The sequence below is a fragment of the Balaenoptera borealis genome (assembly GCF_965194805.1).
Source record: "Balaenoptera borealis genome assembly, chromosome: 4".
In the NCBI taxonomy this organism is placed as follows: Eukaryota; Metazoa; Chordata; class Mammalia; order Artiodactyla; family Balaenopteridae; genus Balaenoptera; species Balaenoptera borealis.
Genome location: NC_138861.1, coordinates 107,879,542 through 107,905,755, shown reverse-complemented (window position 1 = coordinate 107,905,755; position 26,214 = coordinate 107,879,542). Strand labels below are relative to the sequence as shown.

At 40.8% G+C, this 26,214-nt stretch overlaps 1 protein-coding gene and 1 pseudogene across 6 annotated transcripts in view; one reads left to right on the top strand and one right to left on the bottom strand.

Moving 5' to 3' along the window:
- Positions 1 to 26,214, top strand: part of C1QTNF7 (C1q and TNF related 7) — a 147,989-nt gene that overhangs the window by 19,409 nt on the left and 102,366 nt on the right. The window lies entirely within an intron of this gene.
- LOC309627509 (peroxiredoxin-1 pseudogene) lies at positions 11,568 to 24,478 on the bottom strand (annotated as a pseudogene). The gene has a single exon. The product of its transcript is annotated as a peroxiredoxin-1 pseudogene (transcript).

Sequence of the window (26,214 nt, the reverse complement as noted above, 5' to 3'; positions counted from 1 at the left end):
CTGTACCAGCTGTTGATCTGTTTCTGGACTGTTTTTCCTTGTGTGTCAAATTCTGATGACATAAAGTGGAATACAGCGACTTCCCCTGCCTTCTGTGATCTCAGGGAAAGGAGAGAAATTCAGATCAGAGGGAAGGATGTGATTGTAGAAAACCGAGAAGGCAGTTCCATCAACTCATGTCAAGGTCGCAGGGAGAAAGCATTACTTCCTTTCTCCATCCGCACTTGTGAATGGAGGAAGTGAGGGACCCCGCCTGGGGCTTCGCTGTCTTGCTCCGTCCCAGACCCTCTCTGCTCTCCCTCTCTCCCTCCTGTTCTGTCCAAGCCAGCCATGCAACCTCAAGAAAGGGAACGGTGGGTTGGACAGACAAGATGATTAGCATCTCCTCCTTCCCGTCCTCTTGGCCATTCCCAGGCCAGTTGGGGAAGCCCCCACCCTATTTGGAGGGGGGTCTCCAGGACCCCACCCCGTGACCTCATCGCAGGCAGCCGGAGAGCTGGGATGGCCAGGGGTTGCGTGGCGCCTGAGTGTACCCTGGGGATGGGTGCGGCCACGAAATGCGCAGTGTGGCGTGAGGTGCCTGCCAGGGATGGAGTGCGCACTTCCCATCTTGGGCTCCCATGGCAGCTGGCGGCATTTCTGGAAGCCAGACCCTCCAGGCCCCGCCTCTGGGCCCGAGGAGGCCCCAAAGAGGACAAAAACAAAAAAAGAGGGAGGGAGATGCAAGAGGGAAGAGACATGGGGACATATGTGTATGTATAACTGATTCACTTTGTTATGAAGCAAAAACTAACACATCATTGTAAAGCAATTATACTCCAATAAAGATGTTAAAAAAATAATTTAAAAAAAAGGCAATTAGAGTTTCTAATGAAGCCCCAAGCCAGCTGACTCATCTGAGGCACAGCCACTGGGGGGCTTTGTGATGAAACATGGATAGAGCCCTGGAAAGGACAGGTCAGGGTTGTCCCGAAAAGGACACTGAGGATCAGCCCATTGTGACCTAATCGTGCCTCCTCACCTCAGAGAGGCTGAGAGAGAGGCAACATCTGCGAGGGACAAGGGAGGAGAGTATTAACTAATGAGCTGCCAGGGAGTGCAGGAGCCACGCTGTCTGAACCTATAAAGAGTTTGGACCAGATTTAGCCCAGGTTGCCAACTACAGCCTCACACCACAAGTCTGTAGATCAGGATCTGAGAAGCCCCCGACTCCAGAATCAACCCCTAGGGCACCTGGGAAAAAGACACCATTGTAATTCAATAAACCAAGGCTCTTTGAACTTGACCCTTGACAGAGAGACCAAATGGTAACAGCCTGGAAAGTTCATGGCAAACACAAAGAGGAGCTTTGCAAATCAGCCTGCTGAAATCAAAGAGAGCTTCTAGTTGCATTTGAACTAGACCTTGGAGGAGGAGTAAAATATCATGGGAGAGACAAAGGGGTCAAGAGCATCCAGGCAGAAGCCAGGGGACAAAGGCACAGAGATGTAAAGGTCATGGCTGCTTCCCTGTGGGTGTTGAGGTGCTATTTCCCCAAGTGCATTTCAAGGAATACCAGTTTCATGGGTTATTAATAAGAGAATAACCAAAAGTATTTCCTGGACAGGCAAATTTGGGAAAGTGAAAAACTATACACCACAGAGGACCAAAACTCAGGCTCTCGGGTCACAAACATCTGACTTCAGATCCCTGCTCCACCCCTTAACTGCCATGTGAACTTGGACCCATTCAATCATCAGTTTCTTCATCTGTTAAGTGAGGATCATTATATACATTCTTATGGGGGCATTTTGAGGATTTAATTAGAGAATTCATGAAAAGGGCCTACTATCAACGTGTCTGGCATGTAAGAGCTCCACGAATTTTAGTTATTCTTACTAGCTATTAGATACTGGTTTCTTTACTGCAGGAATTCTCACATGTTTTAGTTCCTTAACATGTCCTCTGTCTCTCCATGAGTGGGTCATTAGACTCTAATGTTTTCCAACTTGTTAGAATATGAAACCACTTCTTTTCTCCGAAGAGTATCACACAAACCATGCAACTCGGAATGCATGCTGGAAAATGATTGGGTTGGCCTAATGAGTTGAGGCTATGTGGCCTTCAAGCCAATGACGTTTCCCGAGATTTAATTGAAATTTATCAATCTCCACCAGTCACTTCACGAATTGTCTTCCATATTTCTATGAAACAAAAGCCCCCAAACTGGGATTCTCCTGTCAAAGGAAATTGACTTTTTTCTTAAAACTATTGTCAATTTTTAGAAGGAAGAGAAAAGTAACAGCAAAGCAAATTCTTGTCCGTCTTGGCTTTCACACCCAAGAGGCCAACCTCTGCCTATGGTTTGAGGGCCTGTGTATAGAGGGCAAAGCAAGGGCACAAGCTAGGATAAAACATGATCCCACCTTCAAGGAGTCATCAATTGGGTGGAGAAAATAAAATGTGTGCTCTTATGTCTAAAATGCAAAATTAGGTTTACAAGGAAGGCTATAAGAGGGGTTCAAAGTGAATGGGAATTCAGAGAAAAGGAGACCTTGGGTCCCTGGAATAATCAGAGTAAGAGGTAACATTCTTTGACATATACCAAGTGTAAGGAATTGTGCTAAGCACTTTACAATATGATAACCCATATGTACTTTATAAGGTTACAAGGTGGGTGTTGACTTGCCCATTTCACAGATGAACAAACTGAGCCCTAGAGAAAAGCAGTAACCTGCCAGAAGTCTTCCAGGAAGTAAGGGGCAGAGTATGGTCTCAAACTCAAGTCCATGTGATGCTCTGTATCCCTTACCCAGGAAAGACTCTTCAGAGGAGATAATGTGTCACTTGGCCTTGAAGAGTGGATGAGGATTAATGGGAGGGGAATTTCAGGCAGTGAAAAGAATCTCAACAAAAGTATGAAAGAGACCAATGTGGGGAGTAGCAGGAAAGCCGCCCTGGTAGAACAAAGGGTGTGCATAGAAAAAGAGGGAAATGAGCTCAAAAGACTTGGTTGGATCTTAAAAGTTTTCACCACAAGAACAAAAATTTATAAGTACGTTTGGTGATGGATGTTAACTAGACTTATTGTGGTGATTATTTCACAATATATACAATTACTGAATCATTATGTTGTACACCTGAAGCTAATATAATGTTATATGTCAATCGTATCTTAATTTAAAAATAGAAAAAAAAATTAAGAAAATTCTAAAAAAGAAAATGTAGGAAAATGCATTAAGCTAGAAAATGTTAGAAAATAGTGTTATATTGTTATAGAAATGTATAATGAATAAAAAGTTATGTTATTTTCTGGAAAAATTTTAAAAAGACTTGGTTAAAAAAAAAAAAAAAGACGTGGTTGGAACTAGATCCTAGAAAGCCTTGAATGCCAAACCACAAAGTTTGGATTTTTTTTAATGGAGGAATCATTAAAACTTTGTAAACAAGAAAGTAACGAGAACGTAACTCCCTGGTAGTTTATTAGAATAATAATTTAAGATGAGTAATCGGTCTGTACAGCAGGGGCAGAGACTAAACCTCCAGTTAGGAAGCGATGTTTGTCCAGGTGGGAGACGGCAGTAGTTGGTGCCACAGCAGCTAAGGGATGAAGATACTCATTGGACCCAGTCTCCTAAACGTGCTACACCAAAGCCTTGACTGTCATAGTGGTCTTTCAAAACAACAACCTTGAGGCCTCACTAAATCCAGATTTAACCCTTAAGATGACAGGGGGTGGGAATGGAAGGTCCAAGAGGAGCTGGTTGACCTCTGAAAGCCTTCTCAGCTTTCAATCTCCATGGAGATAAAACTCTAAGCACTTTTATGGAAATCAATAACCATGCAGTTCCCTATTCCATCACCAGTTTCCAGACTTCACATCAAACAGGCATATTTCCCAAAGAACTTCAGAGTCTGCAAAATTTTTATCAGTTTACAGCTATGGCAATTACATAATAGTGGTAGCGGCACTCAGTGACTGGGGGATAGTGTATTTTAATATATCCCTTCAGGGGAAATTTTTATCCATCCTCTTGGCTGTCTGCCTTTTGCAAAATCCAGCTGTCTACCTCTTGTGACTGAAAACTCTTCCTGCAGTGCGATACCACATCAGGATCTTGTGGTGCTTTGAATGACAATTATTCATGCAGGGCTCATATGACTTCCACCAGTTCCCACACAGGGTGAGTTTCAGAGAGTACGAATGAATTCATCTTTAGATTTTCCAGTGCCTTACAATTATAGTAGGTCTGAATCAATCTACAAACACAGGTCTGCAAGAAATTTCATATTTTTCCATTTTATTTAATACAACTTAAATTTGATTCTAAGAGTTAATGGCAGCAGGAACTTTACTTTCAGAAATGATCAGGCTCCTACTCCCACAGACACCGATACCGGCAAGGTCTTCCTTCATGTCAGCTATGCCCACTTTTATAAATTGCCTGACCCTTTGATGTCTGAGGATTCTGCTTTCCAGCCCTGCTTGGGAACTGGCAGTCACTGTCTAGCCAGGAACCTGGGGTCTGAGCAATCCTAGGCAGCCCTCCCCTCCGAGGTCTGGTCACACAGAGTGAGCGTTTCCACTTCTCACAGATCCACAATCCCTGAGCCCCAGTCCCTCCAGGTCTGGGGAAATCTCCCATCAAAGGCCCTGCATTCTCCCCTTTCCCAACATATACTCTTGGGCTTGGACGTTCAGAAAAGAAAGGAAAAAGGATTATTTTCAAGAAACTTCTGCTTCCTGCTCTGCCTATACAACCTTGAAACAAGGAAGCACAAAAAGCCAGGCAACATTCTTGGGATAAGTTGGGAGTGGAGAACACACACAAATAAATATTTCCCTAAGTTATTTTGTTGCATACCCAATAGGTATTCAATAATGGTCAGTGGAATGCATGTCCCAATAATTGATGAAATGGCTTCTCCAAAGTTGCTCAGTTTGCCACAAGAGTTTAGTAGAGGCTTTTTATTAAGAACCTACTATGTGCCAGTACTTTACATGTACTTACTATGTGTCCCCATTTTTCGGATGAGAGAGGTGAGTTACTTATCCAATGTCCTATGAGCACTAAGGGATGGAGTAGGTATTTAAAGTTGTTCCCATCTCTAAAACCCATACATTTTCCACCCTGCCATATGGACTCCTGGAAAGGATTCCTTATTCTCTAACAGAGCTCTGTTCTTGACTAATCCTTCAGTAGACATTTCCAATTAACATTTTTAAAATTTATTTAATTGAAGTAAAGTTGATATACAATGTTGTGTTAATTTCTGCTGCAGAGCAAAGCAATTCAGTTATATATATATATATATATATATATACATTTTTTCATATTCTTTTCCATTACGGTTTATCACAGGATATTGAGTATAGTTCCCTGTGCTATACAATAAGACCGTGTTGTTTATCCATCTGATATATAATACGTTGCATCTGCTAATCCCAAACTTCCAGCCCATCCCTCCCACCCTCCTCCTCCTTGGCAACCACAAGGCTGTTTTCTATAACATTTGTTTTAAATAGAGATTTTTCCCACCATGAACATAGTGTGATTCTGTTTGACATACTGATAATCTCATGGAATGGCTTTTTACCCCATCTCATCACTCATCTGCAAGGCAGCAGAGAGGGAGACTTAATCCTATTTGAAAGATTAGAGCAAAGTAATGTGACTTTTCCAAGGCCACAGAGCTAGAAGGAAACTCAAAGTCGAACATGCATTTGTCTGTCTCTGCCTCCAAGTCAAGGGGAAGAAGTTAGTCCTAATCAATCAAAAGCTAATTACAGGGCTTCCCTGGGGGCGCAGTGGTTGAGACTCTGCCTGCCAATGCAGGGGACACGGGTTCGAGCCCTGGTCTGGGGAGATCCCACGTGCCGCGGAGCAACTGGGCCCGTGAGCCACGACTACTGAGCCTGCACGTCTGGAGCCTGTGCTCCACAACAAGAGGCTGTGACAGTGAGAGGCCCTCGCACCGTGATGAAGAGTGGCCCCCACTTGCCACAACTAGAGAAAGCCCTTGCACAGAAACGAAGACCCAACACAGCCAAAAATAAATAAATAAATAAATAAATAAAATTAAAAAAAAAAAAAAAAAAGAATAGAGTCTCCTTAAAGATTCACATCAAATAAAGGGATCAAAAGAAAAGCTAATTACAAACCAGTATTAAATATTTACACTTTTAGTGCCTTCTCATACTACCAATAACAGAAAACCATAGCTGATGTCATTGCTTTAAAACGCATCCTGCCAGATGGAGACTAATGATATTTGAGAGCTGTCATTAAAACTTTAGCTGGTGGCCTTGCCACCTCAAAGCAGCTTATTCTCTTAAGCTGGTAAGTGATTGTTTCAGTTTCTTTCTTCCATCATTAATTTTTTTAGAAAAGACTTCTTAGGAGTAATTTTGACCCCCGGCCACTCTAAAATCTAATTTAACATCAGTAGAATCTCAGTTTAGGGATTCTTTGAATTACCAACCCATTTTATCACAGGTGTTCATATCAGTTCCTCAGATCATTAGCAACCCCTCTTTTCTTTCACAATAAAGGCCATATTCCTTGGCATGGTCATAGGGGGGCTTTGAAAACCTGTCTCTTACCCACCTTCCTCTTTCCCTGCACCCCTACTGCTCCCCTCCACATATCCATGTACCCATGTACACCAAATACCACAGACTAGGTGGTTTAAATAACAGAACTTTATTTTCTCACAGTTCTGGAAGCTAGAAGTTTAAGACCAAGGTGCCATAAGTTTGATCCCTTCTGAGGCCTCTCTCCTTGACTTGCAGATGGCTGCCTTCTCGCTGTGTCCTCACGTGGTTTTTCCTCTGTGCAGAGCATCCCTGGTGTCTCTCTGTGTGTCCCAATTTCCTCTTCTTATAAGGATACCAGTCAGATTGGATTAAGGCCCATCCTCAGGGCCTCACTTGAACTTCATCACCCCTTTAAAAGTTGGTATCTCCAAATAGTCACATGGTGAGGTACTTCAACATGTGACTTTTGGGGAAGCCCAATTCAGTCCGGGACAACCCAAAAGCTATGCACAGTGAAGTCTTCACAGTTTCTCATGCATCCCTTTTCTCCATATGACATAGGTCTAAAGAATTGAGTCTATTCCCTTGGCTTTGTATAAATTATGTTGAGCCATATACAACTGCTGGCCTTCAACCATTCTATTACCTACAAAAAATGGCAATTTAATATAATTCCAATATAACTTAGAGACTTAAAAACTCTCATTTCTTGAAAACAAATTATGTGTGGTGTCCTTATAATATTACAGAAATTGTTGGTCGTCCTCCTGTTTGTCCTTGAGTCTGAGATAAAATGGTCTCCAAAAAGACTTTGAGAATTTGTCCACACTACAGACCCTACCTTCAGCTTCAACGCAAGCCATAGCAAAAAGCTCATACTTAATAAAGCAGCCTCTTCCATTAAAATACCACTGGTCACCAGAAAGTTCTTTCTTATGTCAGAATCTGGCTCTTTTTAAATGGTTCTCCCCTGGTCCTTGTTCTGCTTTTAGCAGTAGCAGGAAGTCCACCTCTTTCCTCTGGCTTCTTAAATATTTAAAGACCATCACCACCTCCCTTCCTAACTCTCTCTAGGGTATCCCTGAACTTGCAGGGAGGAATTTCCCCAGACACTATGTGGTTCACCAAAAATATTCATGCCTCTCTTGAAATGACATCTATACCTGAACACCAGATACCAGATGAGTTTCACATCTAGTGCTAGCTCCATATCAGTTTTCTGGGATGGATAACAGCTACACAGAGCCCTGTAGTGAGAAAAAATCTGAACCCAATCTAAGGTTAGCAGGAAAGAACGTAAAGTTTGATTAGTGATGCCCTAGGGAGAAGCAGATACTCTCCAGAGCTGCACTAACTACTACTCTGGATACTGTCTGACAGCCTAGGGCACAGGGGAGCTATTACTGTCTGTGATTTAAATACTCTATTTTCCTTAATGCTAAATTTGCATCAGCTTTGCTAGTCAGCCAATCTCATAAAAACAACAACAACAACAACAACTAAGACACTCAGATTATTCTTTAACTTAGTTACAGCAAAGCCTATTTTCATCCCTGCTATGGTGCTGCGTTTCTTCCTAGTTAACTAAAAAAATGAAGAATCTGGAACTGTGATCTCCTTTTGTGGCAGTTTCAGTCCTAACCCTTCCTGGTTGTGTGATTGTGGGCAAGTTATTTGAATGCTCTGAGCCTATGTTCATCACTGAAAATGAGAACAATAAGTACCTACTCCAGTGGACCCATTGGTATCTTAAATAAGATATTATGTGAGAAAAATTTGCAAGTCAGAAGGTGAAATACAAATACTAGTTAATCTTAGGAGCCTGATAGTTTTGGCTGGCCAGCTAATTTTTGATCTCAGCCTCTTTGTCTTAGGGGATTTCTTCTCACTGGACAAACTGACATCTAGTAGGGGATTAGAAACAAAAGTACAAGCAAAGAGGAATGGACACACACTAGATACTCAGTGAATGGACTTGCACGTGAATGTAAACTCATCAAGGGAAAGAATTTCGGCCAAGATGAAAGTGTTTCCACCATGTTGTCAAAGCAAAATGATGAGTGAAATCCAGAGTGCCTCTCCCTGTTTGTTTTGATTATTCAAGGCCAAAGATGTTTGGTTTGGGATGATTTGTGCTTTCCATTTGCTTACACAAATCTACATTGCTGGCCTAATGCTTTTGCCTGCGAAAGAAAATATACCCATTTCTCTGGGTGTTGTCAGCAGCATATTAGCGTAGCTCTGCACCATATACTGCATCAGGGGCGACGATCCTAAATCTACAGGACCAAGCTGTTGCGCATGAATGAATAAGCATGTGGCGGAGACCCAGGAGGCCGGAAACCACACTCTCCACCTAACGTGGGCAGTCACCACCTGCTCCAGTGGGGGGTGTCCAGGCGCAATGTGACCCTATGGAGCCAGATCTTCAGATTTTTCAAGAAAATCCACATAATCTGGAGTTTTATGTGACATGTTCCGATTTTAAAAACACTTGCTGTGTTTCTGACCTATAGAAATGACAACGTCATATGGTTCAACCTAATATAATCTAGAGACATAAAAACTGTTCCCATTTTCCTGCTATGTGGGAAACCTCAGGAGCCCTCACCCTTCAAAAAATTTTCTTTTTTTTGCACACACACACTATTAATAACAATAGCTAATACAGAGCACTTCCTACACAGAGGTATACATCTAGATAAACCCTCATTTAATCCTCCCAACACACCTGTAAGGTTGGTACTATGTTTAATCCTATTTTACAAATGACACCCAAAGCCCCACCATCAGTTTTTAGTGACACATATGTACGTGAATACATGATCCCCTTGCCAACAGAGCCTGAGTCCTTCTGTCTCTTGAATTTCAGGAAGAAAAGTAAAATGTATTTTACTGCCCGTGTGCCCAGAGATGGGCAAGGTGGGGTGAAAAGTGATTCTCCTGGCCGCTTCTGCTAACTTTAAATCTCCATATGCCTTGTGTTAGTCCACTAAGGCTGCCATAACAGGATAATACCACAGGCTGGGAACTTAAACAACAGAAATTTATTTCCTTGTGGTTCTGGAGGATGGAATTCCAAGATCAAGGTGCCAGCAGGGTTGGTTTCCAGCCAAAACTTCCTTTCTGGCTTGCAGATGGCCAGCTTCTCTCTATGTCTTCACATGTCAGAGAAAGAAAGAGAGAGAGAGAGATCTGGTGTGGTGTCTCTTCCTCTTCTTACTTTTTAATTTAATTTAATTTTTTCTGATATCTTTATTGGAGTATAATTGCTTTACAATGGTATGTTATTTGCTGCTGTAAAACAAAGTGAATCAGCAATATGTAAACATATATCCCCATATCTCCTCCCTCTTGCATCTCCCTCCCACCCTCCTATCCCACCCCTCTAGGTGGACACAAAGCACCGAGCTGATCTCCCTGTGCTATGTGGCTGCTTCCCACTAGCGATTGATTTTACCTTTGGTAGTGCATATATGTCCATGCCACTCTCCCAATTTGTCCCAGCTTACACCTCCCCATCCGTGTGTCCTCAAGTCCATTCTCTATGTCTGCATCTTTATTCCTGTCCTGCCCCTAGGTTCTTCAGAACTACTTTTTTTTTTATATTCCATATATATGTGTTAGCATACAGAATTTGTTTTTCTCTTTCTGACTTACTTCACTCTGTATGGCAGATTCTAGGTCCATCCACACCACAAATAACTCACTTTTGGTTCTTTTTATGTATGAGTAATATTCCATTGTATATATGTGCCACATCTTCTTTATCCATTCATCTGTCGATGGACACTTAGGTTGTAGGTTGTTTCCATGTACTTCTTATTGTAAATAGAGCTGCAGTAAACATTGTGGTACATGACTCTTTTTGAATTATGCTTTTCTCAGGGTATATACCCAGTAGTGGGATTGCTGCATTGTATGGTAGTTCTATTTTTACTTTTATAGGAACCTCCATACTGTTCTCCATAGTGGCTGTATCAATTTACATTCCCACCAACAGTGCAAGAGGGTTCCCTTTTCTCCACACCCTCTCCAGCATTTATTGTTTGTAGATTTTTTGATGATGGGCATTCTGACAGGTGTGAAGTGATAACTCATTATAGTTTTGATTTGCATTTCTCTAATGATTAGTGATGTTGAGCATTCTTTCATGTGTTTGTTGCCAATCTGTGTATCTTCTTTGAAGAAATGTCTATTTAGGTCTTCTGCCCATTTTTGGATTGGGTTTTTTGTTTTTTTGATATTGAGCTGCATGAGCTGCTTGTAAATTTTGGAGATTAATCCTTTGTCAGTTGCTTCATTTGCGAACATTTTCTCACATTCTGAGGGTTGTCTTTTCGTCTTGTTTATGTTTTCCTTTGCTGTGCAAAAGCTTTTAAGTTGCATTAGGTCCCAATTTTTTATTTTTGTTTACATTTCTATTTCTCTAGGAGGTGGGTCAAAAAGGATCTTGCTGTGATTTATGTCATAGAGTGTTCTGCCTATGTTTTCCCCTAAGAGTTTACAGTGTCTGGCCTTACATGTAGGTCTTCAATCCATTTTGAGTTTATTTTTGTGTGTGGTGTTACGGTGTGTTCAAATTTCATTCTTTTACTTGTAGCTGTCCAGTTTTCCCAGTACCACTTATTGAAGAGGCTGTCTTTTCTCCATTGTATATTTTTGACTCCTTTATCAAAAATAAGGGGACCATATGTGCATGGGTTTATCTCTGGGCTTTCTATCCTGTTCCATTGATCTATATTTCTGTTTTTGTGCCAGTACCATACTGTCTTGATTACTGTAGCTTTGTAGTATAGTCTGAATTCAGGGACTCTGATTCCTCCCGCTCCATTTTTCTTTCTCAAGATTGCTTTGGCTATTCGGGGTCTTTTGTGTTTCCATACAAATTGTAAAATTTTTTGTTCTAGTGCTGTGAAAAATGCTACTGGTGGCTTGATAGGGATTGAATTGAATCTGTAAATTGCTTTAGGTAGTATAGTCATTTTCACAATGTTGATTCTTCCAATCCAAGAACATGATATATCCCTCCATCTGTTTGTATCATCTATTATTTCTTTCATCAGTGTCTTATAGTTTTCTGCATACACGTCTTTTGTCTCCTTAGGTAGGTTTATTCCTAGGTATTTTATTCTTTTTGTTGCAGTGGTAAAAGGGAGTGTTTCCTTAATTCCTCTTTCATATATTTCATCATTTGTGTAGAGGAATGCAAGAGATTTCTGTGCATTAATTTTGTTTCCTGCTACTTTACCAAATTCATTGATTAGCTCTAGTAGTTTTCTGATAGCATCTTTAGGATTCTTTACGTATATATCATGTCATCTGCAAACAGTGACAGTTTTATTTCTTTTCCGATTTGGATTCTTTTTATTTCTTTTTCTTCTCTGAATGCTGTGGCTAAAACTGACAAAACTATGTTGAATAATAGTGGTGAGAGTGGGCAACCTTGTCTTGTTCCTGATCTTAGTGGAAATGGTTTCAGTTTTTCACCATTGAGAATGATGTAAGCTGTGGGTTTGTCATACATGACCTTTGTTACGTTGAGGTAAGTTCCCTCTATGCCTACATTCTGGAGGGTTTTTATCATAAATTGGTGTTGAATTTTGTCAAAAGCTTTTTCTGCATCTATTGAGATGATCATATGTTTTTTCTCCTTCAGTTTGTTAATATGGTGTATCACATTGATTGCTTTGCGTATATTGAAGAATCCTTGTATTCCTGGGATAAACCCCACTTGATCATGGTGTATGATCCTTTTAATGTGCTGTTGGATTCTCTTTGCTAGTATTTTGTTGAGGATTTTTGCATCTATGTGCATCAGTGATATTGGCCTGTAGTTTTCTTTCTTTGTGACATCTTTGTCTGGTTTTGGTATCAGGGTGATGGTGGTCTCATAGAATGAGTTTGGAAGTGTTCCTCCTTCTGCTATATTTTTGAAGATTTTGAGAAGGATAGGTGTTAGCTCTTCTTTAAATGTTTGATAGACTTCACCTGTGAAGCCATCTGGTCCTGGGCTTTTGTTTGCTGGAAGATTTTTAATCACTGTCTCAATTTCAGTGTTTGTGAATGGACTGTTTATATTTTATATTTCTTCCTGGTTCAGTCCCAGAAGGTTGTGTTTTCTAAGAATTTGTCCATTTCTTCCAGGTTGTCCATTGTATTGGCATACAGTTGCTTGTAGTAATCTCTCATGATCCTTTGTAGTTCTGCAGTGTTGGTTGTTACTTCTCCTTTTTCATTTCTCATTCTACTGATTTGAGTCTTCTCCCTTTTTTCTTGATGAGTCTGGCTAATGGTTTATCAAGTTTGTTTATCTTCTCAAAGAACCAGCTTTTAGTTTTATTGATCTTTGCTATTGTTTCCTTCATTTCTTTTTCATTTATTTCTGATCTGATCTTTATATTTCTTTCCTTCTGCTAATTTTGGGGTTGTTTTGTTCTTCTTTCTCTAATTGCTTTAGGTGTAAGGTTAGGTTGTTTATTTGAGATGTTTCTTGTTTCCTGAGGTAGCATTGTATTGCTACAAAGTTCCCTCTTACAACTGCTTTTGCCGCATCCCGTAGGTTTTGGATCGTCGTGTTTTCATTGTCATTTGTTTCTAGGTATTTTTTGATTTCCTCTTTGATTTCTTCAGTGATCTCTTGGTTTTAAGTAGTGTATTCTTTAGCCTCCATGTGTTTGTATTTTTTACGGTTTTTTTTTTTCCTGTAATTGATATCTAGTCTCAGAGCTTTGTAGTTGGAAAAAATACTTGATATGATTTCAATTTTCTTAAATTTACCAAGGCTTCATTTATGACCCAAAATATGATCTATCCTGGAGATGTTCCATGAGCACTTGAGAAGAAGGTGTATTCTGTTGTGTTTGGATGGAATGTCCTATAAATATCAATTAAGTTCATCTTGTTTAATGTATCATTTAAAGCTTGTGTTTCCTTATTTATTTTCATTTTGGATGATCTGTCCATTGGTGTAAGTGGGGTGTTAAAGTCCCCTACTATGATTGTGTTACTGTCGATTTCCCCTTTTATGGCTGTTAGCATTTGTCTTATGTATTGAGGTGCTCCTATGTTGGGTGCATAAATATTTACAGTTGTTATATCTTCCTCTTGGTTTGATCTCTTGATCATTCGTAATGTCCTTCTTTGTCTCTTGTAATAGTCTTTATTTTAAAGTCTATTTTGTCTGATATGAGAATTGCTACTTCAGCTTTCTTTTGATTTCCATTTGCATGGAATATCTTTTTCCATCCTCTCACTTTCAGTCTGTATGTGTCCCTAGGTCTGAAGAGGGTCTCTCGTAGACAGCATATGTACAAGTCTTGTTTTTGTGTCCATTAAGCCAGTCTATGTCTTTTGGTTGGATCATTTAATCCATTTACTTTTAAGGTAATTATCGATATGTATGTTCCTATTACCATTTTCTTAATTGTTATGGGTTTGTTTTTGTAGGTCCTTTTCTTCTCTTGTGTTTCCCACTTAGAGAAGTTCCTTCAGCATTCATTGTAGAGTTGGTTTGGTAGTGCTGACTTCTCTTAGCTTTTGCTTGTCTGTAAAGGTTTAAATTTCTCTGTTGAATCTGAATAGATCTTTCCTGGGTAGAGTAATCTTGGTTGTAGGTTTTTCCCTTTCATCACTTTTAATATGTCCTGCCACTCCCTTCTGGCTTGCAGAGTTTCTGCTGAAAGATCAGCTCTTAACCCTATGGGGATTCCCTTTTATGTTATTTGTTGTTTTTCCCTTGCTGCTTTTAATATTTTTTCTTTGTATTTAATTTTGGTAGTTTGATTAATATGTGTCTTGCCATGTTTCTCCTTGGATTTATCCTGTATGGGACTCTCTGTGCTTCCTGGACTTGATTAACTATTTCCATTCTCATATTAGGGAAGTTTTCAACTATAATCTCTTCAAATATTTTCTCAGTCCCTTTCTTTTTCTCTTCTTCTGGGACCCCTATAATTCGAATGTTGGTGCATTTAATGTTGTCCCAGAAGTCTCTGAGACTGTTCTCCATTCTTTTCATTCTTTTTCTTTATTCTGCTCTGCAGTAGTTATTTCCACTACTTTGTTTTCCAGATCACTTATCCGTTCTTCTCCCTCAGTTATTCTGCTATTGGTTCCCTCTAGAGAATTTTTAATTTCATTTATTGTGTTGTTCATCGTTGTTTGTTTGCTCTTTAGTTCTTCTAGGTCCTTGTTAAACGTTTCTTGTATTTTCTCCTTTTTATTTCCAAGATTTTGAATCATCTTTACTATCATTACTCTGAATTCTTTTTCAGGTAGACTGCCTATTTCGTCTTCATTTGTTTAGTCTGGTGGGTTTTCACCTTGCTCCTTCATCTGCTGTGTGTTTCTCTGTCTTCTCATTTTGCTTAACTTACTGTGTTTGGGGTCTCCTTTTTGCAGGCTGCAGGTTCGTAATTCCCATTGTTTTTTGTGTCTGCCCCCAGTGGTACGGTTGGTTCAGTGGGTTGTTTAGGCTTGCTGGTGGAGGGGACTGGTGCCTGTGCTCTGGTGGATGAGGCTGGATCTTGTCTTTCTGGTGGGCAGGACAGCATCCAGTGGTGTGTTTTGTGGTGTCTGTGACCTTATTATGATTTTAGACAGCCTCTCTGCTAATGGGTGGGTTTGTGTTTCTTTCTAGCAGGACAGGAGTACAATCTCTTCCTCTTCTTATAAGGACACACGTTCTGTTGGATCAGGGCCCCACCCTCATAACCTCATTTAACCTTAATTACCTCCTTAAAGGTCCTACCTCCAAATATAGTCACATTGAGGATTGGGGCTTCGACCTCTGCATTTGGGGGGTGGGGACACAATTAAGTCCTTCTCACCCAACCTCTTCTACAGATAATCAGCCTCTCCTGCCTTTTTTTCTTTTCCACCCTTACCCTTAGACTTCTTCCCACCCAGCCCACGCCATTCAGCCATTTCCCTCTTTCTACCCTATTCTTTGTGTCCTTCAGTTCATTATTCTACACAGCTTCTCTTTTCTCACTTTCTGTAACCTCCTCTTCATGCATTCTCCTCCTATTTCTCTCTTCCTCTACTTTCTCAGCCTTTCTCTTTCATCCCAATCATCACCTTCTCCAAAGTCCTCTCCCCTCTCTTCATTTTCCTCTTGTCCTCTTCTCCACAACAACCCTTGAAGTCTAAATTCTATTTTTTGTTTGTTCGTCTTTATACTTCATACCCTGTAGGATGTACACCCCCATAACTGGAGTGCCCCAAGCAGTGCCTGGTACATAGTAGAAACCTCATAAGTGTCAGAATGCCCCTTTTACACAAGATTTGAGGCAAGTTAAAAGAAATGTGCAAAATGAAGCAATTTAAGTGGAAATTAAAAAGTCAAAGCCCTGAGGCAAAAAGGAAACAAAATATGTGAACCACAAGACCCAATTTGGTTACTGTGATTGAGCGTGAAATTTCACTTCCTGGAAGCCAAATGCATAGTCCTTTCAGACTTAAAGTGACCCATGTATTCTCTGGTGTGCTGGGGTAAAGTACTGGAGGAGAAGAAATGAATTCCTTTCCTCTTGCCCTGACCCGGGCAACTGTTCTCTCCATATCACAGCTTTCTTTTCAACAGTTCATTAATCTCTCACTGGCTATCCAGTGTTGTATTATGTTTAAAGCTCACTCAAATCCTGTTTAGAATATTGTTTTGTGTAGTAAAGAATGCAAATCTTATAATGAAGCCAATTTGTAGTTGAGGGTATTTCTAGGAGGTTGCTAAAGGAAATCCGCAGTATTGTCAGTGTCGTGTCAAATCCAGAACTCACAAAGCAGAGCCTGCGATATTTTATTTGTAGACAATCAACTAGAATGTATAAATTATTACTGGCAGATGATTATAATTCCGAATCCCTAACACTAATAAAAGGAAACCCAGAGCATCTTGATAAGAATCTTTTTGTTTTTGTTTTGTTCCTGGAAGTCAGTAGAACAGCAGTTGTATGTGGTTATATTAGTCTCAAGATACTTAATTTGCTGACCTTAGTATTTCAGAAAAAAATTTGTATGTATTATATTTGTGGGAAGCAAAAATAATGGTTTGAGATTTTTATCAAATATGGAGAGTAGTTATGTATGAAAAAAAAAAGTTTATTGAATGTGGGTTCAAGCAACAGCTGTGAAGTTCATGGGAGAAAACTATCAGGTAAAGGAAAGAAGGAAGGGAGGAAGGGAGGGGAGAAGGAAGGAGGAAGGAAATGTTTCTCTGAATCTTTTTCTACTTTCCCCTATAGATACTCAGTTTCCTCATCTTCCCTTACATTGTACTCTTTCCTCTTTTCTGTCACTGTCACCTTCCCTCTGAAGCCTGCAGAGAAAACTGTATCTCCATCTCAGACCACTCCTTCTCCATGAAAACCTAGTCCTTTATTTTCAATACTTTCTCCTGAACATAGAAATGTAACCATCATCACAGATTTTCTGTATTGTTACTGACTCAGCCATTATCCCAAAATATGCCTAAGGCTATCACTGTTATACTAGACTCTGGACACCACATGCCAATAGGGCCATTATCAAGCTGAAGTAGAGGTAGCTTGTGCGACCAGAGGATGAGAAATATTAAAACCAAAGTACACAAACAAGGATTGCAAGGTCCTACCCTGGAGATGGGAAAACTAATGGGAGATGTGAGTATGATTTCAGGTATTTGAATGTCTCCCTCAAGTAGGACTTTGGAAGCAATTCTCCAAGATTTGGCATCAATTACTTAGGATTCTAATCCAGAGAGGATTTGACCTGAGTTAAAAATCACAGTTTTGTCATTTTTCCAGGATTGTGTCCTTGGGGAACTAACTCTGCCCATCTCCATTTCTTTGATGTAAAAAATGAGGATAATAGTATCCATCTCATTGAGGTTGCTATGAGGATATACCATGGTGCTCAATCAGTCATAGCTAAGATTAATATTCCTGGTACTTCTGTTGAAATGCAATAGAAGAGAAAGCATTAGATACACAGGGTTATTGTTTGGATCATAAAGCATAAGATTTTCTTTCCTTCCTTCCTTCCTTCCTTTCCTCATTCTTTCCCCATCGTATCCAGCCATACCTTGAACCTGCATTCGGTAAGTTTTCTGATTAACCACAAGTTGCAGATTTCCTTTAGCAACACCATAGCAAAAACTCTAACTATAAATTGCCTTAACTGCAACACTTGCATGCTTTATTACAGAAAAACAGACTGTAAGAACAGGATTTGAGGAAGACCCCAAAAGAAATTCAGAAGATGTGAAACAGAGCTTTGCAATATTATATAAATAAAAGAGAAAGAGAGTCTTAGCTGTGGTTCTCAACCCTAGCTGCACCTTAATCATCAACAAGGGAGCTTTGAAAAAACCTAAAGCTCAGTTTGCACCCCAGACCATTACATCAGAATCCCTGTTGCTGGGATCCAGGCGTAAATAATTTTTAAAGCCCCCCAGGTGATTCTAATATACAGCCAAGGTTGAGAACTGCTGTTTTAGAGGAAGTTACTAGCCAATGGTGTGGAAAGCTGCAGAGTTGACGAGGCTGGATGTGTACACACTGGTGTGAGCACATCGATAATTTTCTAAACTCTAGAGAGGCTTTTCAGGAGAGCTGTGGGAACAGAAATCAGACTTGAAAGGAAGAAGTGAGTGGCTAGGAAGAGTCTACAGCAGGCGTATCTTAATCCTTCAACAAATATGGTGGAACACAGAAGGGAAGAGTGAGGAAGACAGCGTGAGGAGTTAGCAAAAGCAAAACAAGTTATTTCTAGAATATGGGAGACCTAAACATATTTGAACCAAAGCTGAGTCTACCACATCTTGTACACTTCCAAATTAAATTTGGGGAAATAGTGAAAAAATGTTTGCACTGATCAAATAGATTTCATCTTGACGATTTCAGATACATCACAGGCTCTTGACCAGTTATGTCCTCTGCTTTATGTCTCACCACTCCTTTCATTTTAACTGCCATTTGTTCCATTTTCTGCTGTGTGTCAAATACGTCGCTTGATGGCCGCTCTTAATCCTCACAAAATCCTGTGAAGTGGCTGCCTCCCATTTTACAGATGAGGAAACTTTTCAGATGAGGAAATGAGATTCAGAGAGGCGCCATGGTTTGTCCAGAGTCAATAAATGACAAAACCAAGATTCGAACTTGAGTCTCTATGACCCCAAAGCCCACAGTCTTTTTACCCTGCCCCTATGCCTCCAGATAAAGCACAAATTCAATCCTTGGAGAGTTGCGTGCTTCCTTCAGAATCTGCCAAATGACAAAAACTATGCCGTGAAAGGTGGTGTCCTGGCTCCAGGACCTCTGGATAAAATGGATGAAAAAGTGAAAATGTATCAGAGGCTGCAGAAGGGCTTGAGCAAGGTACAAAGCATTTCAGAGAGAGGTGGGCATGAGGTCTGTCATCATTGACACAGATGCCCAGGAAGATAGTGGAGGGGCAGCCAGAATTGAGGTTGCCCACAGCAGACACTAACCTGAAAACGCTCCATGCGCAAGTGCAGCGGGGTTTGGACAGCAATGGTCATTCTCAACATCGTTCCTCTCTGCCATCTGCCCATGCCTTCCTCCTTCCGTGGATTTATCATCCTTGCTGACTTCTACCTGCCAAATCATCCAACTTGTGCCAGTTCATTTGGCCATCTTCTCTTGCTCAAACTGAATCTCCACGTCCCTTGATTATCCCTGAAAACTGATTAGTATCCATTTGCAAGCAATGTTTTCCTCCTAGTATGTCCAGGTATATAGGGTCCAGAGGGCTGTTTGATTTCTGGGATATTAGCTTAGAGGAGAATGAAATTTAATAAAAAAGTATGAGTTCCAAATAGCTGCATCATCTGTGTCAAAGAGATGATTTCCATTTGGGCTGCCATCTGTAGATATTATTATCAGTTATCCCTTATACTCAGATGGGGGAGTGAGCAAAACATTATTTTTCCTTCCAATCAAAAGGCCTGGAAATTGCTGATGCAATGTCCACATGAAAGAGCCAGAGACATTTTGTGTTGCCTTTTTAAAACATATTTTAATATAATATTTTAAAAGAAAGTGGCCAGCAAGTTCATTCCAGGACAAGTTTTAGACTCTTTGAGAATCAAGTTGGGTAAGAACATAACAGAGACTGTTTAGTTTGAACAGAAAAATTGCCAACATGCCCATAAAAGGAAGGATCGGCTGAACATTTTCTTTTGGCTCTTATTTTCAGATTTTCTTCAAAAATTAGCCTAATAAAAATTCAAGAGAAGCCATGCAATACACCTATGAAATACAAACACTTCAGGTAGAGCTTGTATCTCAGACCAAAATCAGTCCAGGGAATTTGTGGTAATTTGGACAAGCTTCCTGTCTGTGATGTCCCGGATTGATTACAAAATTCATCAAAAGGAAAGCTGGGGCATTTGCTAAGTGCCAATTTTGTGTCTGGCATGTGCCTTACACATGCCAGACACAATAATGGATGAACATTATCTCATTCAGTCCTCCCAGTTACCCCTTCAGAATGGTATTAGTCCCATTTACCAAGAAAGAAAAAGAAATAGAAAATGTGGCAAGTGTATGGATAAGATATGAGTTGAAGCATAGATTGAGACTACTATTTATCCAAATTGTGTTTGGATCAGTGAATGAATGAATCTTGGAAGGTAACAAAAAAGAAATATATTATATAGGGAGTTGATAAGCCTTGTATTCATTTCAACACTTGGAAACTGGAAGCCGATGTTTTGTGTGAGTCTAAAGCTTCAGTCAAGGGACATCCCAATATTCGTGGATCTCCATGAAGAAGCACCACCATCTCCTCCTCCTCCACAGCAGTTTCTGTGGTCGGCTAGTTAAGCGAACTTAATCTTCATCACAACGCACTTTCCAACTAGGGAAAATGAGAATCAGAAGTCTTAAACATCAAAAGAGAGAAGGTTGGACTGGGTCTTGAAAGGATACAGACCCACACACCCAGTGGAGAACAGAAAAAAAAAAAAAAAAGAGAGATTTGCAGATGGAGTCCTTGGTGAAGGCCAAGTATCCCTGTTTGATCAGAGAAGAATGTTCCGGAAGGAAAGTAGTGAGATGAAAGTTAGATAAGGGTTGGAGAAGGTTCAAGCCGTGAAGGACGCAGAATACAGGAGAGGTAATTTTGACTTTATTTTCAAGGAACTGGGAACACATCAAAGGCTTTTGAGTGAGGGAGACAAGAAGGAAACAGAGTTTTAGAAGGATTAAGCTGGCCATGGTTTGGAAGAGAGACTGGAAGTGGGGAGACCAGCTGGGGAACTTTCCTCAGAAGAATTCCATGACACTCAAGGCCATGGCTGTCGGGAGGCTCTGCATGCCATTTGGGCTGTGCTGTGTGCTCTTTGGATGAGGCAGGCATCTTTAGGCTGTTTGTGCTCTGTCCAGTGGGCTCCTGTGGAATGGCCTAATTCCTGTGGCCTTTGATGTGGAAATGTCATCCTGACAGTGATGAGCGAATTCCAGGAACCCTTCCAGCAGAGAGCACCTACTAAAGAAGGGGGCCCCCACTACCAGCATGTTGACCTTAGGAAGCAAGGAGATGGTGATGAGAAGCAAGCTGCTTGGGGGAAAAAATGTGCTTGCCTCTTAGAGAATTGTTCCCAATGCCCTAGAACACAAATTTAAACTACGGCCCCAAAGCAGGAATGGCAGAACGTGAAGGGCTCACTTGAACTTCACACTTAAAGAACAATTTTCCATAGAGACATTGTTGCCTCACCCCACCCCTGCTCTGCGCCGCTGGATCCTCGCTTTTATCAGAGCAATCTCCAGAGTCCATTGCATTAGGAGAATCCTAACCAGACCTTGCTTTTCGCGGGCAGTGGGTCTGTGCATCATTCAAGAAGACGGTGTGGGAGAAGAGGCTGGAAAAATAAGATTGCATCTCAGCTCACTTAGACATCTGATCTTGGGCAAATTCCTTCGGCTGCAGAATAATCATAAAAACATGAGGATGAGATGGAGAAATAAGATTGCATCTCAGCTCACTTAGACATCTGATCTTGGGCAAATTCCTTCGGCTACAGAATAGTCATAAAAGTATGAGGATGAGATGGAGAAATAAGATTGCATCTCAGCTCACTTAGACATCTGATCTTGGGCAAATTCCTTTGGCTGCAGAATAGTCACAAAAGCATGAGGATGAGATGAAATAATAGAGATGACAGCATTATACTCAAAGTAAGGGGCTGACTACAGAGGTCAGCATGATCATAAATCAATGTCTCCAGAGCCAAGCAGGAAATGCAAATGAATGCAGTGGGCTGAGTGAAGACCTGAAAACCAGAGCTTCCATGCTCTGGTACCAGTTTCTCGGTCACCCTCAATTTACTTCCCAATGTTTAAATAATAGCAACTAATTCAGATCACCTGTAAAACCCCAAACAAAGTAGTGGATCAAATTCGGCTGCCAGTTTGCAGACATGGACTGGCTGCTTGCAAACTGTTACGCTCAAACCCCAGTTCTGCCGCTTTCTAGTTGTGTGTGTTAGACACGTCTCACACCTTCTCTAAAGCTTACTTTTCTCATCAAAGAAATGTGGATAAGAAGGGCAATGTAGAGGGCAGTGCTGGAGATTAACTGAGATCATGTGCCCCCGGCTCAGCAATCTGGAGGTTGGAGCTGGGGGATGGAAGCCCACCCCCCCAGCTCTGCCAGACATTAACCCTTTAGTTACTGGTCTGCAGAGAAATCTGCTGGGTGGGAGATTGGCACAACAGCTTTCACCAAAGTCCTTCATACATTTTTCAGTCTTCTTAATGCTCAGCAAGTGTCAACAGTTATTTTTATTAACTGAAGTATAGCTGATTTACGATGTTGTGTTAGTTTCTGGTGTATAGCAGGTATACATATATATATATTTTTCAGATTCTTTTCCATCATAGGTTATCACAAGATATTGAATAGAGTTCCCTGTACTATACAGTAGGTTCTTTTTGTTTATCTATTTTATATATAGTAGTGTGTATACGTTAATCCCAAACTCCTAATTATCTATCCCTCACTTTCCTCTTTTTTTTTTTTTTTTTTGGCTAGACAAGACTTTTATTGGGTACAAGATGATCATTTTTGATAAAGAATTATAGTAGAGATCTTAAATTAAGATAACAAGGCTCAAAGAAGTTTGGTCAAAAGGCCAAAGCAGATCCAGACTTGCCACCTGCCTTGGAATATGGGATTATTACCTGTTACCATTTCTCTGCAGTGCTTCAAGATGCTACTTGTTACAGGGCTTAAGAAGCAACTATCCCCTAAATAATGGTACCTGCCTCAGAGGGTTATTATGGAGACTGAATAAATACGAAATAGTGCCTGGAATATAATAAGCTATTATTGAAGGCCCCGGGAATCCTATATCGCTGCTCATAGCTCTTGCTTGTCTGAATATTGGAGGGGTAGGTAGGCTGGGGTAGCCGTGTCTGGAAGGTGTCTAGAAGGGCACCACATGATATACAGAAGGATTCTCAGTCCTGCATCTGCCTTAGCTTCAAGAGCCCAGGAGGAATCCACCTTTGCCCCACTGACAACCCTCCCTCAGGACAATGATATGAGGACAAGAAAGAACTACCCTTAAATCAAGGATAGAAACCCAGGGAAGCCACGAGGTGCTGAGCACTGTGCTTTTGACACAGAAAGCCCTACCCTATGAACACCAGCGCTGTGTTTGTCTCCCCCTCCCCCTTTTAGTTCCAAAGCTACTGAAGTCTGTATCTCTGACCTTTTACAGAACCAGTACCAGGCATTTAATCAGAAGAGGCCAAGCTTCAGGTTTTCATACAGTCCTCCCAGTAGTGTAAAAGTAAATGTCAGTAATCTCACTGGGCTCTTAACCTGCAACCCAGCCTATAGCATAAATTGCAGTGCCTTGGCCAATACTGTAGTAGGTCTTGCTCTTCTCCAGATATGGTGAAATGAAACACCTTGCTTCAGGTCCATTCCCTGTATCTACTTGCATTTCCCCTCAATATAATTTCCTGATTCTGAGGCAGCTCTCACACCTCATTTTCCCCTAAAGAGGGAAAGCAAAAAGTAAATTCCTCTTGCACTCAAAGGCTAATGCCCCCCAAAAATGAAGAATCAACAAGGTCTCAGCTCAAGTTTAATAAAACTACAAAAGACCAAAAGTGATACCCTACTACTATACACATCAGTTTGCCTGCCCCATAATACAGCTCAGGCCATTCCCTCCAGAGGAAGAAAGGCTGGTCTCCCCAACCCCTGCAGGAAAGGCCTGTCCTGTCCCACAGCACATCTGGGCTGACTGTAAGGTCTTGTGTTTTAAGCATGACAATAGTACAAAAGACAACAGTTTTGTTCTCATGGCCACCTACTGCAGCCTGGCCCTAAAATGGCCCAGCGCTCACTTCTGCTTAGAGAAATATTCTTTGCTCTTCTGGACATCAGGCTCGATGGTATCACTGCCAGGCTTCCAGCCAGCTGGGCATACTTCCCATGTTTGTCAGTAAACTAGAAGGCCTGAACTAGTCTCAGTGTCTCATCCACAGAACGGCCAACAGGAAGGTCATTTATGGTAATCTGTCAAAGGATACCTTTTATCATCAATAATAAAAAGGCCCCTGAATGAGATGCCTTCATTGGCCTTTAAGACCCCATAGTCCTGAGCAATGGTGCGCTTGAGGTCTGATATCAAGGGAATGTTCACAGGTCTCAGTCCTCCTTGTTTCTTGGGTGTGTTGATCCGTGCCAGGAGACAGAAGTGAGAATCTGCAGAAGCACCCATCACTTGGCAGTTGAGTTTCTTAAATTCTTCTGCCCTATCACTGAAAGCAATGCTCTCCATGGGGCACACAAAGGTGGAGTCAAGAGGGTAAAAGAAGAACACAACATATTTTCCTTTGTAGTCAGATAGGCTGATATCTTTGAACTGACCCTCTGGCATTACAGCAGTTGCTTTAAACGGGGGGCACGGTGCCCAATTTTGGCATTTGCTGAAGACATATTGCTATCAGCAGTTCTCAGAGACAAACCACAGAGGACAGTCAGGAAGGAGACATGCCCCCTTTCCTCTTTGGTAACCATAAATTTGTTTCCTGTGTCTGTGAGTCTGTTTCTGTTTTGTAAATAAGTTCATTTGTGTCAGTTTTTTAGATTCCACATATAAGTGATATCACATGATATTTGTCTTTCTCTGTCGGACTTACCTCACTTAGTATGATAATCTCTAGTTCCATCCATGTTGCTGCAAATGGCATTATTTCATTCTTTTTTATGGCTGAGGAATATTCCGTTGTATATATATATATACCACATCTTCCTTATCCATACATCTGTTGATGGACACTTAGGTTGCTTTCATGTCTTGGCTATTGTAAATAGTGCTGCAATGAACATTGGGGTACATGTATCTTTTCAAATTAGAGTTTTGGTCTTTTCACAGCAGTTATTTTTAAGGCTCGTTAAGGTTCACTGCTACTCCCCATCCAGAAAGGTTTTCATGTCACTTGAAACTGTGCTCTATGTTAAGGGAGATTAAATAGGAGGAAAACACAGACCCTAACTATTAGAGGACAGACTATATTTAAATAACTCATCACAGAAAAAGGCAATGTCACTAGACTTGGGCTGTCCCTGACCCCTGACTTGGTTGGGTTTGGCCTCCTCCATCAAGGTCTGGCAGGTGGCATCATGGTCTGGCTCACTGAAAAGCCTCAAGTACTCCACTTGGACAGCCAGCTATCCTCTGAATAATCAGGGCTTTGGGATTGGGGTGGGTGACTTGGCATTTGAGAGTTGGGTTCTGTGAGCAAAAGGACTCCATCAGTCTTTTAAGAACACATATAGTCAATTCTTGCTGTTCACAGTAGCTACGTTCTATTTAAGGTCATTCCAAAGGCTGAATTAGCAAATTCATTTCTCCTAGGGGAAATACAAAGTTAGGTTCCTGGAAGTCTCTGGTCACAGCATTTTCAGCAACTGACCTACACATACCCTTGTGTTACATGTGTTTCTGTTTAAAGACACTTTAATACATATTGTTGATTCATTAGCATTGAATGCAGGCAACAGAAATGTAACTCATGCCTGAATGATGCTTATCTAACACACATATTTTCTCCATAAGGCACATCACAGCCTTCTTGTGCACTTAGGAACACTAGACAGCACTTCTCTGCTTGGGGGCCAATTTAAACAGCAAAATCACCAACAAAAACCAAAAAGTGCAAAAAACATGACAGTACATAGACTATGAAACGGATACTTGTTTTATAGTACGAAAGCTGAAAGAAGAAAGTAAACCATAGCCTTGGTTGACCTCAGCTGGGAACATGCATGTCAGGTGACTCAAATTTTTGCAGTTCTGTGCATATCCACAAACGACCAGGAAAGCACTATGAGTATTGATTTGGGGGTTGCAAATAAATTTTAGCAAGTAGGCAAATTTGCAAATACAGAATTCACAAATAATGAGTATTGACTGTATCTAAAATTTATTCACACACTTAACATTTGCATTTAAACTCAGCCTGGCAGGACTCTGGTCAATTTCTATCAACTCAATTTATTTTTAAGATGTGTAAATATTAACTAGCCCAGAGGACATCATGGATGTTGATAAAGATAAAATGTTGCATTGTAGAATTGGTTTTTTCCGTTGAAAGGACACAGAAAACAACTGGAATTATCCCTGAGACATCTTACCAAGATACTACATCGGCCATTTGCATATTTCAGCA